Source organism: Dendropsophus ebraccatus, chromosome 14 (genome assembly GCF_027789765.1).
Source record: "Dendropsophus ebraccatus isolate aDenEbr1 chromosome 14, aDenEbr1.pat, whole genome shotgun sequence".
Classification (NCBI taxonomy): domain Eukaryota; kingdom Metazoa; phylum Chordata; class Amphibia; order Anura; family Hylidae; genus Dendropsophus; species Dendropsophus ebraccatus.
The window spans coordinates 27,863,659-27,878,385 of NC_091467.1; the positions used below are offsets into that span (position 1 = coordinate 27,863,659).

Genomic DNA, 14,727 nt, shown 5'->3' on the forward strand with positions numbered 1-14,727 from the left:
TGTAGAGTACGTCTCATGCTACCACAAGTGTGAAAGAAACACCAACATTCAAAAGTGACCAAAACATCAGCCAGAAAGCATAGGTACTGAGAAGTGGTCTGTGGTCCCCACCTGCAGAATCCTCCGTTATTGAGTGTGTCTTGCTAAATGCCAATAATTTCCACCTGTTTTCTATTCCATTTGCCCAACAGTATGTGAAATTCATTGTCAATCGGTGTTGCTTCCTAAGTGGACAGTTTAATTTCACAGAAGTTTGATTCACTTGGAGTTCTATTGTGTTGTTTAAAGGCCCTATTCTACAGAACGATTGTCAGCCGATAATTGTCCCCTGGAATAGGAGGCAACGATCAGCCGAACATCAACCGTGCAGCAAATGCATCTCTATTATCTCTGGTGGTGGTGGGGTCCTGGCACATAGGATAGGGGATAACAAACTCAGATTGAGATACCCCTTAAAGTGTGTTGTGTCTCAGTGTTATCCAAACCACCAAGTTTGTATGCCAGTGACAGTAGCCATTAACCCTTTGAGGACCAGGCCCAAAATGACCCAGTGGACCGCGCAAATTTTGATCTTAGTGTTTTTGTTTTTCCCTCCTCCCCTTCTAAGAGCTCTTGCACTTTTAGTTTTCTTCTTTTTTTTATCTATAGTTTTATTGCAAGTTTTTTATAATTTTTTCCTTACAAACAGTGGGACAACAACATGTTGTCCAACTAATATAGAAAACATACAAATTACAAAATATATAAAACACATAAAACAAATAAACAAATAGATCATCTCTTTTCCATATGAATAAATTACGACGCACTTTCAGTTTTCTATCTACAGGGCCATGTAAAAGGCTTGTTTTTTACAGGAATAGTTGTACTGTGTAATGGCATCTTTTATTTTACCATAACAAGTATGCTGGAACCCCAAATATATTATTTATGAAGATATAAATTGGTGAAATCGTAAAAAAGAATGCAATATGGTAACTTTTAGGGGGTTCCTGTGTCTACGTAATGCATTATATGGTAAAAGCGACATGATACCACTATTCTATAGGTCAGTCCGAACACAACCATATGCAGGTTACACAGATTCTCTAATGTTATATATATATATATATATATTTTTTTATGAAGTCCTTTTTTTTGGCAATTAATTATTAATAAAATGGGCCTATTGTGAAGCTTATAACGGTTTTATTTTTTCACCTACAGGGCTGTATGGGGTGTCATTTTTTCCGCCATGATCTCTAGTCTTATTAATACCATATTTGTGAAGATCAGACGTTTTGATCACTTTTTATTAATTTTTTTTTTATATATATATATAATGTAACATAAAATCGGTAATCAGTGCACTTTTTTCCCTCTTTTTTGTGTACGCTGTTCACTGTTCAAAATGACGCTTGTTATATTTTAATAGATCGGACAATTACGCACACTACGGTATATTATATGTTTATTTATTTATTTTTATATGCTTTATTTATATAATGGGAAAGGAGGGTGATTTCAACTTTTATAGGGGGAGAGGCTTTGGGGTAGTGTAATAGTGTTTTTAACTTTTTTTTTTCTTACACATTTGAAGTCCCTTTGGGGGACTTTTACATACATTTGTTTACTTTTTTACACTGATCACTGCTAGGCCATAGGCATAGCATTGATCAGTGTTATCGGCGCTCTGCTGATTGAGCCTGCCTATGCAGGCTCAGTGACCAGAGCGCTGATCAGACTCCCCCTGTCACTTACACTTAAACGCTGCAGCGTTTAAGGAGTTAATGACACGCTGCAGCGCGATTGCTGCAGCCTGTCATTAACACTGAGGTGGCGGCTGCTGATTGCAGCCGGCCCCCACCTCTTATGAAGCACGTTCCGCTCCGGAGCGCCCTTCATAGCGGGAGAAACACCCAGGAAGTACAGTTACGTCCAGGGTCGTCTAGGGGTTATCCCAGCTTAGAAAAACATGTCCTTGAGAAACAACATGACTCTTGTCCTCAGTTTGGGAGTGGGTTTTGCAGCTCAGTTCCAATGAATTGAATGGAGCTGAACTGTAATCCTTCGCACAACCTGTGGACAGGGGTGGCATTGTTTTTGCAGCAATAGTTATATATATATATATTTTTTTTTATAATCCTGAATAACCCCAGTAAGCATGTTGTACCTTAGTGTTATTCTGACTAAACTGAATAAGTTAGTGTGTCGGTGACAGTAACCATTAAGCATGTTATCCCCATAGAAAACCTCTACTGCTCTGGACAGTTCCTGACACAGACAGAGGTGGCAGCAAAGAGCACTGTGTCAGACTTAAAAAAAATACATGACTTTCTACAGGGCATACAGCAGCTGCTCAGTACTGGAAGACTTAAAGTGTCACTGTTGTTGTGACTTTCAAAACCTAAATCAGAAGTAGATGTGATATAAAGCAAATTTGTAATTTACATTTTTTATTATTATTATTTTATTTTTTTTTTGTAGTTATCATGGAAAACACGGCACTTCCTGTGTTTTGACTTTTTTTTTTTTAAATGAGTCTAACAGGAAGTCTCATGTTTCCCAGGTCATCTGAGGGCTCACAGAGAGAAGGCAGTCATGTGATTGATGGACACATTGAGATGTTGACTCTCTGTATTGGCCGGGACTTCATGTGTTTAGTCTGTTTTTTTTAACCAGCACAAGACTAAAAAGCTTCAGGAGACTGGACCTGGATATAAGTAAGTATAGCTTTGTTTTACATCATGATAACTAGAAAAAAAGAATAATAATGAATGTATATTGAAAACTTGCTTAATATCACAACTACTGTCTATTTAGATTGTGGAAATTATAACAACAGTGACACTTTAAATAGAAGTGATTTACAAAGCGACACCAAGAGTACCCCTTTAAATCCCCCTAAAATCAGTGACTTTTTATCAGGCTGTGATCCTCTTAGAAGTTTATAAGATTAGTATTGTGTTTTTAGCCAAACCCGTTGTATTCAGGTGAGATCACACCATTATTTGGCTTCACACGGCTCTGCTGGTTTTATGCATTTACCTTGTTTAACTATTTCTCCATTCACTGAATTTTAATAACAATATAAATATCCTTCATGACACATGTGCGAGATGTCATTAAACCTACAACTCTGCCAAGATCTCCTCCCATAGGAGTTTTATGTTTTCATAGTTCTTGCTTCCTTTTGGTATAGTGAGACGCGTCACACTCCCAAACACTGGAATCCCTTTGGGGGCATCTGGAATCAACAATCCTGTATATAAATTTGAAGGAGCCACCTTTACCTGTTACAAGTAAGTGTCAACTACATTTATAGCAGAATATTATATAGATGCAACCTGCACAGGTATCAACTACTGTGGCTAAACTCTGTGATAAAGACAGTATAGTATCCAAATAGTTACAGCTATATTATAAATGAACAAAATAGCTAACTAGGGACTATCTCAGGGACTGGCTGGGTGGGAGGGTCTTTAAGGGACCAAGGGGGTGATTGCTGAGTTAGTGTTTCCAACCATGTAAATGCAGTGTAAATACCACCCTTTTTTTGTTCCAGTTAACATAAATTTACTTAAATGGGGCTTAGGTGCAGTACCAGACACAAAGCATGTTAGGGGGGCACTGTTTACAGCCATGTCATTTGGAGGGTCTATGAATAGGGGGTCCCTGCAGAAGCTTTGACTACCCATTAAATATGGGGAGCAGCCACCTCAATCTGGACCCCTCTGTCCAGGGACCCACATTTCCTGCCTATCTAGCGTACAGTGAATAGGTGGCATAGATTTTGCTGATGCCAGCACGGAGCAGTAAATGGATGGGCTAGAGAGCAGAAATATGATGCAGTCATATACTTAGGAGTAAGCTTGTTTTATTCTCCTTTACCCAGATATATAGGAGGAGATTTATCAAACATGGTGTAAAGTAGAATTGGTTCAGTTGCCCCTAGCAACCAATCAGATTCCCCCTTTCATTCCTCACAGAGTCTTTGAAAAATGAAAGGCGGAATCTGATTGGTTGCTAGGGGCAACTAAGACAATTCTAAGTTACACCGGTTTGAAAAATCTCCCCCATAGTTTTTTCCTATTTGCTATAGAGGGCACACAGCATTTATATAGCTATAAGGAAAGAAATACATAGCATCCTATATACTCACCTGCATTGATTTTGGCTACTGTTTATTGTCTGGGTGCCCCTGCCTTGGGTCCTGCTGTAAGGAGTAAGAGAATCAGTATACAGTCTGGTCTGGGGGTCTTAAAGGGGTTATCCAGCGAAAATTTTTTCCTTTCAAAACAGCTGGTTGCAGACAGTTGTAAAGATTTATAATTTATTTCTATTTAAAAATCTCAAGTCTTCCCATACTTATCAGCTTCTGTATGTCCAGCAGGGACTGATGTATTCTTTTCAGTCTGACACAGCTCTCTGCTGCCATCTCTTTCCAAGACAGGAAGTGTCCACAGCAGGAGAGGTTTTCTATGGGGATTTGCTACTGCTCTGGACAGTTCCTGACATGGACAGAGGTGTCAGACTGAAAAGAAAACATTTCGTGCAGGACATACAGCAGCTGAGAAGTATGGGAATACTTGACATTTTTAAGTAGAAGTAAATTACAAATCTATATGACTTTCTAGCCATAGCCATTTGCTATGGAAGTAGCATGGGGGAGTTTTTCGGCAGATGGCAATCACTGTCAACTACAGTATTAGAGCATCTGGGGGGGCATCTTCAGTATGGAGGCAGCATGGGAGGGATGGGGGGGCCTCAACAGTATGGAAGCAGCATGGTGGGAGGGTATGTGCTGGGAATGTACAGTATGGGAGCAGCATGGGGGATGGGAGAATCTACAGTATAGGCGCAGTACAGGGGATGGGGCCATCTACACTATAGGAGCAGCACATGGGGGATCTACTGTATGGGGGCCTACTATATGACATCAGCACATGGAGGGAATCTACCGAATGAAGGCTTCAGAGAGGCAGATACAGTATCTGCTCTCTAGCATAGATTTATAGAGGGGCCTAATACTATATTGGAAATGCACAAAGCGGCCTAATACTGTTTAGGCATAAAGGGAACTAAATACAATATGGGAAACAAAGTTATATAGGGGGGCAGATGGCAATTGCATTATAGGAGCAGGGGGGGGGTCAACTACAGTATTAGAGCAGCACGGGGATGCATCTACAGTATGGGAGCCGCACAGGGTTGGGGGGCATCTACAGTAGGGGAGCACCATGGAGAGGATGGGAGGGCATTAACAGTATCAGAGCAGCAGAGGGGGGGGGGGGGATGGGGAGCCTATACAGTATGGGAGCAGCACATTGGGGGAATGGGAGGAATTTACAGTATGGGAACAGCATGGGGGATGGAGGAAACTACAGTATTGGAGCAGCACAGGGGAGATGGTGGCATGTACACTATGGGAACACCACAGGAAGGGATGGGGGCATCTACAGTATGGGAGCAACACATGGGCTTCTACTGTATGGGGCCATCTACTATGTGGCATCGGCGCAGGGAGGGAATCTACTGAATGGAGGCTTAAGAGAGGCGGATACCTACTGTATAGCAGATGCATAGAGGGGCCTAATGCTATGTTTGAGCTGCACAGAAGGGCCTAATATTGCTTCGGGCATAAAGGGGACTCAATACAATATGACACACAGAGTTAGGGTGGCATTACACGGGCCGATGGGGGCCCGATAATACCTGTAAACGACGTTACCTATGTCCTTGCAGCCCTTGCTTAACTATATACTTTACCTATCCACGTTCCAGGGCTGCTGCTGCAGTCTTCTTCTCCACGGGTCGCTCAGCCAATCACAGGCCGGGACCACTGCGGCCGCTTTGAAGCTGGAGCGCGCAGGACCTGGGGAGAAGAAGACCGCAGCAGCCCTGGAACGTGGATAGGTAATGTTTATCGTCAGTCGCCGGCCTCGCACCGCTATTACACGTAGCGGTGCGCGGACGGTGCCCGACGAATATAGGTCAGAACCTATATCAACGATCAGCCGATGATCATTGTCATCGGCTGATTGTTGTATTTATTACATGGAGCGATAATCGGCCGATTCGGTGTAATAGTACCCTCATACCTACTATTCTGGGACACAGGAGGGGGGGGCAATGCATATACATATACATAGGAAGAGTGAGTAAGGGCCATATTACACCAAAAGATGTCTGACAGATCATCTGACAGATTTTTTTCAGCCAAAGTCAGGGACGGACTATAAACAGAGAACAGGTTGTAAAGATAAGACTGAGATTTCTCCTCTTTTCAAATCTATTCCTGACTTTGGCTAAAAAAATAAGTAAGATAATCTGTCAGGGTACAAACACACACTCCGTATACGCTGCGTATTTACTGCTGCAATACGCAGCAGATACGCAGCAGATTAGATCTAAATAACTGAACACAGCATCAAATCTGCTGCAGATCTGCTGCGTATCTGCTGCGTATATGGTGTGTGTGTTTGTACCCTCAGAAATCTTTTGGTGTAATAGGGCCTTAACTCAGATCAGAAAAGAAGCCTCCTCTGATCAGGCCCGGATTGGTAATCTGGCGGAGCAGGCAAATGCCCGCTGGGCCGCCAAGATTAGCAGTCAGTGGGGCCGCCAGTCCCGCTGCAGACTTGCATCGTCCCCCTGCAGTGGTTGAGAGAATATCGCAGCCTCCGGCCGCGCTGTTCACTCGGCCTCTACCAGTTCGGGCTGGGCGGCATATTCCCCCTGGTTCCCCCACCCCCCACAACAACATAGGGCCGCTCTGCCATGTCTGTCTCCTATAACCTGCTCTCTGACGGCTGACGTCATTTCCTGGACGTGCCGCAGAGGAGCAGATTCCAGGAGGACAGGAAGCTGCTGCCCCCTGCAGGGCTGTCTGCTGATGACTGGAGCCCACAGGGCTGTCATGAGGTATTATTGCTGCTGCTGTAAGGGGCTGGATGAGGTCTCACTCAGAGGGGCTGGCTGAGGTCTCACTCAGAGGGGGTGCCTTTGCTGCTGTTAACATAGGGCACTGGTGCCCCCTCCCCTTGTCCCCCAGTGTAAGGACCCAACCAACTCTCCCTGCCCCCTTACAGGGACTTTGTTTTCTTCCTGCTTTGCTGTCGGTGCAGAGGGGGGAGGGGAGCACGATGCTGGCTGTCAGTAGGAAGGGGGGACCTGTCTGCACCTGAGATTTAAGCAGCTTATTTATAAAAGTAAGTGACTGATTGTGTGTTCAAGTTTGCAATGTGCACAGTATGTGTATTGTGTGTGTAAAGTCTGTCTGTATGTATATATGTATGTATTCACAGTGTGTATGTCTGTATATATATATATATATATATATATATATATATACACTCACCAGCCACTTTATTAGGTACACCATGCTCGTAACGGTTGGACCCCCTTTTGCCTTCAGAACTGCCTCAATTCTTTGTGGCATAGATACAACAAGGTGCTGGAAGCTTCCTCAGAGATTTTGGTCCATATTGACATGATGGCATCACACAGTTGCCGCAGATTTGTCGGCTGCACATCCATGATGCCAATCTCCCGTTCCACCACATCCCAAAGATGCTCTATTGGATTGAGATCTGGTGACTGTGGAGGCCATTTGAGTACAGTGAACTCATTGTCATGTTCAAGAAACCAGTCTGAGATGATTCTAGCTTTATGACATGGCGCCTTATCCTGCTGAAAGTAGCCATCAGATGTTGGGTACATTGTGGTCATAAAGGGATGGACATGGTCAGCAACAATACTCAGGTAGGCTGTGGCGTTGCAACGATGCTCAATTGGTACCAAGGGGCCCAAAGAGTGCCAAGAAAATATTCCCCACACCATGACACCACCACCACCAGCCTGAACCGTTGATACAAGGCAGGATGGATCCATGCTTTCATGTTGTTGACGCCAAATTCTGACCCTACCATCCGAATGTCAGCAGAAATCGAGACTCATCAGACCAGGCAACGTTTTTCCAATCTTCTACTGTCCAATTTCGATGAGCTTGTGCAAATTGTAGCCTCAGTTTCCTGTTCTTAGCTGAAAGGAGTGGCACCCGGTGTGGTCTTCTGCTGCTGTAGCCCATCTGCCTCAAAGTTGGACGTACTGTGCGTTCAGAGATGCTCTTCTGCCTACCTTGGTTGTAATGGTTGGCTATTTGAGTCACTGTTGCCTTTCTATCAGCTCGAACCAGTCTGCCCATTCTCCTCTGACCTCTGGCATCAACAAGGCATTTCCGCCCACAGAACTGCCGCTCACTGGATGTTTTTTCTTTTTCGGACCATTCTCTGTAAACCCTAGAGATGGTTGTGCATGAAAATCCCAGTAGATCAGCAGTTTCTGAAATACTCAGACCAGCCCTTCTGGCACCAACAACCATGCCACGTTCAAAGGCACTCAAATCCCCTTTCTTCCCCATACTGATGCTCGGTTTGAACTGCAGGAGATTGTCTTGACCATGTCTACATGCCTAAATGCACTGAGTTGCCACCATGTGATTGGCTGATTAGAAATTAAGTGGTAACTTGCAGTTGGACAGGTGTACCTAATAAAGTGGCCGGTGAGTGTGTATATATATATATATATGCAGTGTGTATGTCTGTATGTATGTTTGCACAGTGTGTATGTATGTATGCAGTGTGTATGTCTGTATATATGTACGTATGCACAGTGTGTATGTCTGTATAAATATGTATATATGTATGTATGTATTCACAGTGTGTATGTCTGTATGTATACATGTCTTCGCAGTGTGTATGTCTGTCTGTATAAATATGTATATGTGTATGTATATATGTACGTATGCACAGTGTGTATGTCTGTATAAATATGTATATATGTATGTATGCATTCACAGTGTGTATGTCTGTATGTATGTATGTATATATGTATGCACAGTGTGTATGTCTGTATGTATGTATATATGTATGTATGCACAGTGTGTATGTCTGTATGTATGCATATATGTATGTATGCACAGTGTGTATGTCTATATAAATATGTATATATGTATGTATGCACAGTGTGTATGTCTGTACTAAATGTTGAGTATTGCCCATTTATTATGTATGTTTACATCGCATTTTGTACTATAAATGATAACTTTGTTCCATATCCTTCTTGTTTCTGTTGCGGTTTGTATTCTGTACCCAACTTGCGTTTTTTAAATCATGTGTTTGTGATTTTAATTAAGTGTCATGTGATGTCTGATACCGCCCATATAATGATGTGGGGAACAGTATAAGGTATACTATGTTGTGAACAAGGCGTGAGAGACACCGAAACGCGTCAACAATCTCATGTTTGTTTCCTGTTATGTGAAGTTTTGAAAATAAAGAAGGACGTTTATAATTTTATCCGCTACACTGCTGGACTTTTCCTTTGCATATATATATATATATATATATATATATATATATATATATATGCAGTGTGTATGTCTGTATGTATGTTTGCACAGTGTGTATGTATGTATGCAGTGTGTATGTCTGTATATATGTACGTATGCACAGTGTGTATGTCTGTATAAATATGTATATATGTATGTATGTATGTATGTATTCACAGTGTGTATGTCTGTATGTATACATGTCTTCACAGTGTGTATGTCTGTCTGTATAAATATGTATATGTGTATGTATATATGTACGTATGCACAGTGTGTATGTCTGTATAAATATGTATATATGTATGTATGTATTCACAGTGTGTATGTCTGTATGTATGTATATATGTATGTATGCACAGTGTGTATGTCTGTATAAATATGTATATATGTATGTATGCACAGTGTGTATGTCTGTATGTATATATGTATGTACGCACAGTGTGTATGTCTGTATAAATATGTATATATGTATGTATGCACAGTGTGTATGTCTGTATAAATATGTATATATGTATGTATGTATGCACAGTGTGTATGTCTGTATAAATATGTATATATGTATGTATGCACAGTGTGTATGTCTGTATAAATATGTATATATGTATGTATGAATGCACAGTGTGTATGTCTGTATAAATATGTATATATGTATGTATGCACAGTGTGTATGTCTATATGTATGTATGTATGCACAGTGTGTATGTATGTATATATATATATATGTACGTATGTATGCACAGTGTGTATGTCTGTATGTATACATGTCTTCACAGTGTGTATGTCTGTCTGTATAAATATGTATATGTGTATGTATGCACAGTGTGTATGTCTGTATGTAGATATGTATGTAATGTATGTACAGTGTGTATGTATATGTGTATGTATTCACAGTGTGTATGTCTGTATAAATATGTATACAGTATATGTATGTACAGTATGCACAGTATGGATGTCTGTATGTATATATATGTATGTATGCATGCAGTGTGTATGTCTGTATGCACTGTATGTCTGTATAAATATGTATATATGTATGTATGCACAGTATGGATGTCTGTATGTATATATATGTATGTATGTATGCAGTGTGTATGTCTGTATGCACTGTGTGTATGTCTGTATAAATATGTATATATGTATGTATGCACAGTATGGATGTCTGTATATATATATATATATATATATATATATATATGCAGTGTGTATGTCTGTCTGTATGTATATATGTACGTATGCACAGTGTGTATGTCTGTATAAATATGTATATATATATATATATATATATATATATATATATATGTGTGTATGCACAGTGTGGATGTCTGTATGTATATATATATATATATATATATATGCAGTGTGAATGTATGTATGTATGCACAGTGTGTATGTATGTATGTATGCAGTGTGTATGTCTGTATATATGTACGTATGCACAGTGTGTATGTCTGTATAAATATGTATATATGTATGTATGCACAGTGTGTATGTCTGTATGTATGTATGCACAGTGTATGTATGTATGCAATGTGTATGTCTGTATATATGTACGTATGCACAGTGTGTATGTCTGTATAAATATGTATATATGTATGTATGTATGTATGCGCAGTGTGTATGTCTGTATAAATATATATATATATATATATATATATATATATATATATATATACTGTATATGTATGTTCACAGTGTGGATTTCTGTATATGTCGGTCTGTATATATATATATATATATATATATATATATATTCATTGTGTATGTCTGTATGTATGTATGCACAGTGTGTATGTATGTATGTATGCAGTGTGTATATCTGTATATATGTATGTAAGCACAGTGTGTATGTCTGTATAAATATGTATATATGTATGTATGCACAGTGTGTATGTCTGTATGTATATATGTACGTATGCACAGTGTGTATGTCTGTATGTATATATGTACGTATGCACAGTGTGCATGTCTGTATAAATATGTATATATGTATGTATGCACAGTGTGTATGTCTGTATAAATATGTATATATGTATATATGCACAGTGTGTATGTCTGTATGTATGTATATATGTTTGCCATGCCGTACAGTAGCTGCTTTGTTTTTTTTTAACGATTAATTGTGTTCAATTAGACTTGATATTAGAATGGCTATTTGCACACACTTGTAGTAACTTTATGGTCATAATCATTACTATAAAATTAAAGGCATTATCCAGAATTTGAAAAATATGGTTGTTTTCTTCCAAAAACAGTGACAGCCTTTTTCTCAGGTTGTGTGTGGTAATACCACTCCATTCACTTCCCTGGAGCTGCAGTACCGCACCCAAACTGAGGACAAATGTGGTGCTGTTTTGGGAAGAAAGTGGACATGTTTATCTAATTCTGCATAACCCCTCCACATGGAGCGTCATCAGGAGGAGGGGGGCAAATTCATAAGGAGGGCTTATGTCAGACGCTCTTTGCAAAGTCAAACTAGTTGAGGAGCCATGCAGCTTTTAATATAGGACTGGGTCATCAGTATTGTTCTATGCATAGTAGCCTGCAGCTACTACAGTATGGGCATATATGGGTGACCATGAGTGTATTTTTAATAGTATCACATAAATCTTCATGTTAAAATTATTCTTTTATTGGATATTAATGAACGCTACGTTTTAATAATAGGGTCACATCCAAATTTTGAGTGGCCCTTTTGTTAGGGGGGCCCAGACTATACTGTACTGTAGAGGCTTAGAGAGGTCCTATACTATATGGGCTTATAGTTGGGGCCTATGCTTTATGCAGGCAAAGAGGGTGATCCAATACTATGTTGGGATAGAGAGGAGGCCTATGTGGTGATATTACAAATTATGTGGTGGTAATACCTTGTAATCTAGTACTATTGGCATTATCCATTTTAGTATAATTGGTTTGGTCAGTATCAGTATGGTGGTAATAGAAGGGGTTATGCTATGTACTACAGGGAAGTCCCTGCTCTTTACAGTATTAGGCTGGGTTCACACTACGTATATTTCAGTCAGTATTGTGGTCCTCATATTGCAACCAAAACCAGGAGTGGATTGAAAACACAGAAAGGCTCTGTTCACACAATGTTGAAATTGAGTGGATGGCCGCCATTTAATGGCAAATATTTGCTGTTATTTTAAAACAACGGCTGTTATATTGAAATAATGGCCGTTATTTACTGTTATATGGCGACCATCCACTCATTTCAACATTGTGTGAACAGATCCTTTCTGTGTTTTTAATCCACTCCTGGTTTTGGTTGCAATATGAGGACCACAATACTGACTGAAATATACGTAGTGTGAACCCAGCCTTAGGGTTAAATTGCTATGTTGGCACAATTTCATCATATTCTGAGGCGGCAACTATGGTATTTAATACAATACAACATTATCCTTAAATGTAATCACATTTAGAAATCACAAACTCTTCATTCTTTGTACTAATAATTTGATATTTGGATCTATCATGTTCAGAAACTGGTAAAGGAACCAGGTCTAGATGATGGAACACCTCTATGGAACGCACTAAATAGAACACATCTGTACACTTCCACCCTTTCAGGACATACCCAAACTAATGGGATACAAATATGTGGCCCTTCCCTTGCATAGACATCTTGTATATATTTGGGTAAACAGGAGCCATAGCTCAACCCATAGTGGTTCCCTGCAATTGAATGTGGCAATCGTAATGGACTTGGAAGTAATTACCTGTTAAGTCAACCTCTAATAATAAAAATATATTCCGGACTTTTCCAGTATAATTAGAAGTCCTTATCACCGCACCCATACCTCCAGGATGATTCATACAGGAATGAAACTAGCTCCAATGACAACCTGATGGTAGCAAAATCTCATGTAATTTAGTAATAAAATCAGATAAAAAAATCAGGGTTTGCTCATTAGTCAGACTAATAATCCATAGTAATAGGCCTTTAACATTAGTATAGTCTTCAATTTTGCATCTTATATAAACACTGAGAAAGTTCAGGCACTGAATGATTTCTTACATAGCAAATCACCGATAGTCGTGGCTGTATTACCAGCTGCTGCCCTAGGCACTAAACCTATAGACGCCCCATCTTCACTCACCAATTAGCATCATGATTTTCTAGTTTCTGAACATCATATTGATATCTGATCAGTCTTAGGCCGCGTTCCCACATTTATACTGTATGACACCACATGCAGCCGAAATCAGACCCTCATGCGGTAAGCAATAGGAGTATAGTCAATAATCCTGGTAACAGCACATGACTATTGGGGAAGAAATGGGAGTGTGATTTCAGCCACATACATTTCTCTACATGGAGAAACGTGCTTATCATGGTTTTTAACTGATGAAAATATAAATTTGCACATTGAATCAAGAGCCGTCTGCATATTGTGTGAAGTAATTTTCACCACAGGATTGGTAGACTGGTAGGTAATAGCTCGTGGCGTCACATTTAACACAGCCACACCAGTCCTGAACAACACCGCCATACCAGACCTAAACAACACCACCACACCTGAACAATACCGCCATACTGTGACCGGATAATACCGCCATACCAGACCTGACCAATACCGCCATACTGTCACTGGATAACACCGCCATACCAGACCTGACCAATACTGTCATACTGTGACTGGGTAACACCGCCACACCAGACCTGAACTATACTGCCATACTGTGACTGGATAACACCGCTATACCAAACCTGACCAATACCGCCATACTGTGACTGGGTAACACTGCCACACCAGACCTGAACAATACTGCCATACTGTGACTGGATAACACCGCCATACCCGACCGGACCCATACCACCATACTGTCACTGGATAACACTGCCATACCAGACCTGACCAATACCACCATACTGTCACTGGATAACACTACCACTCCAGACATGACTAATACCACCATACCCCACCCCCATTGAAAAGACACCAGATTTACTCGCAAGTCTGAACGGGAGGTGGGAGACTAAAAAAAAATAAAAAAGTTGTTTCCTTCCCCCTGCTCCCTGGTGCTGCCCTCCTATAAGGTGCTGCCCTAGGCACCGGACCATGGGTGCCTAATGGTCAATACGGCCCTGCTTATAGTAAAACCTGTTGATTTGGCCAGTGGTTATCATATATATTTCTTAATAGTTCAGTAAAAGTATCTCTTATGAGAGCAGAAGCATTTCAGATCACGTACTTTTGAAGAGTGTATTGAAGGATAATGGTAATGAGATGAGAACAAATTGAAATGCAATCCATATTGGCTAAAGTTGTTGAACACGCATGATAAAATCAAGGAGGAATTGGCAATTGTTCTTTGAGATAAATACCGGGTCCGCTGAGGAGAGGACAGTATGG

General features: G+C 40.4%; 1 protein-coding gene across 1 annotated transcript in view; it reads left to right on the forward strand.

Annotated features, from left to right (window-relative positions):
- The first annotated feature begins 3,199 nt into the window (after positions 1-3,199).
- LOC138771964 (NXPE family member 4-like) overlaps positions 3,200-14,727 on the forward strand; it is a 48,786-nt gene continuing 37,258 nt past the window's right edge. The window contains exon 1 of the mRNA XM_069951997.1: positions 3,200-3,281. The gene's annotated coding sequence lies outside the window, so the exon portion shown is untranslated. The remainder of the gene's footprint in view (positions 3,282-14,727) is intronic.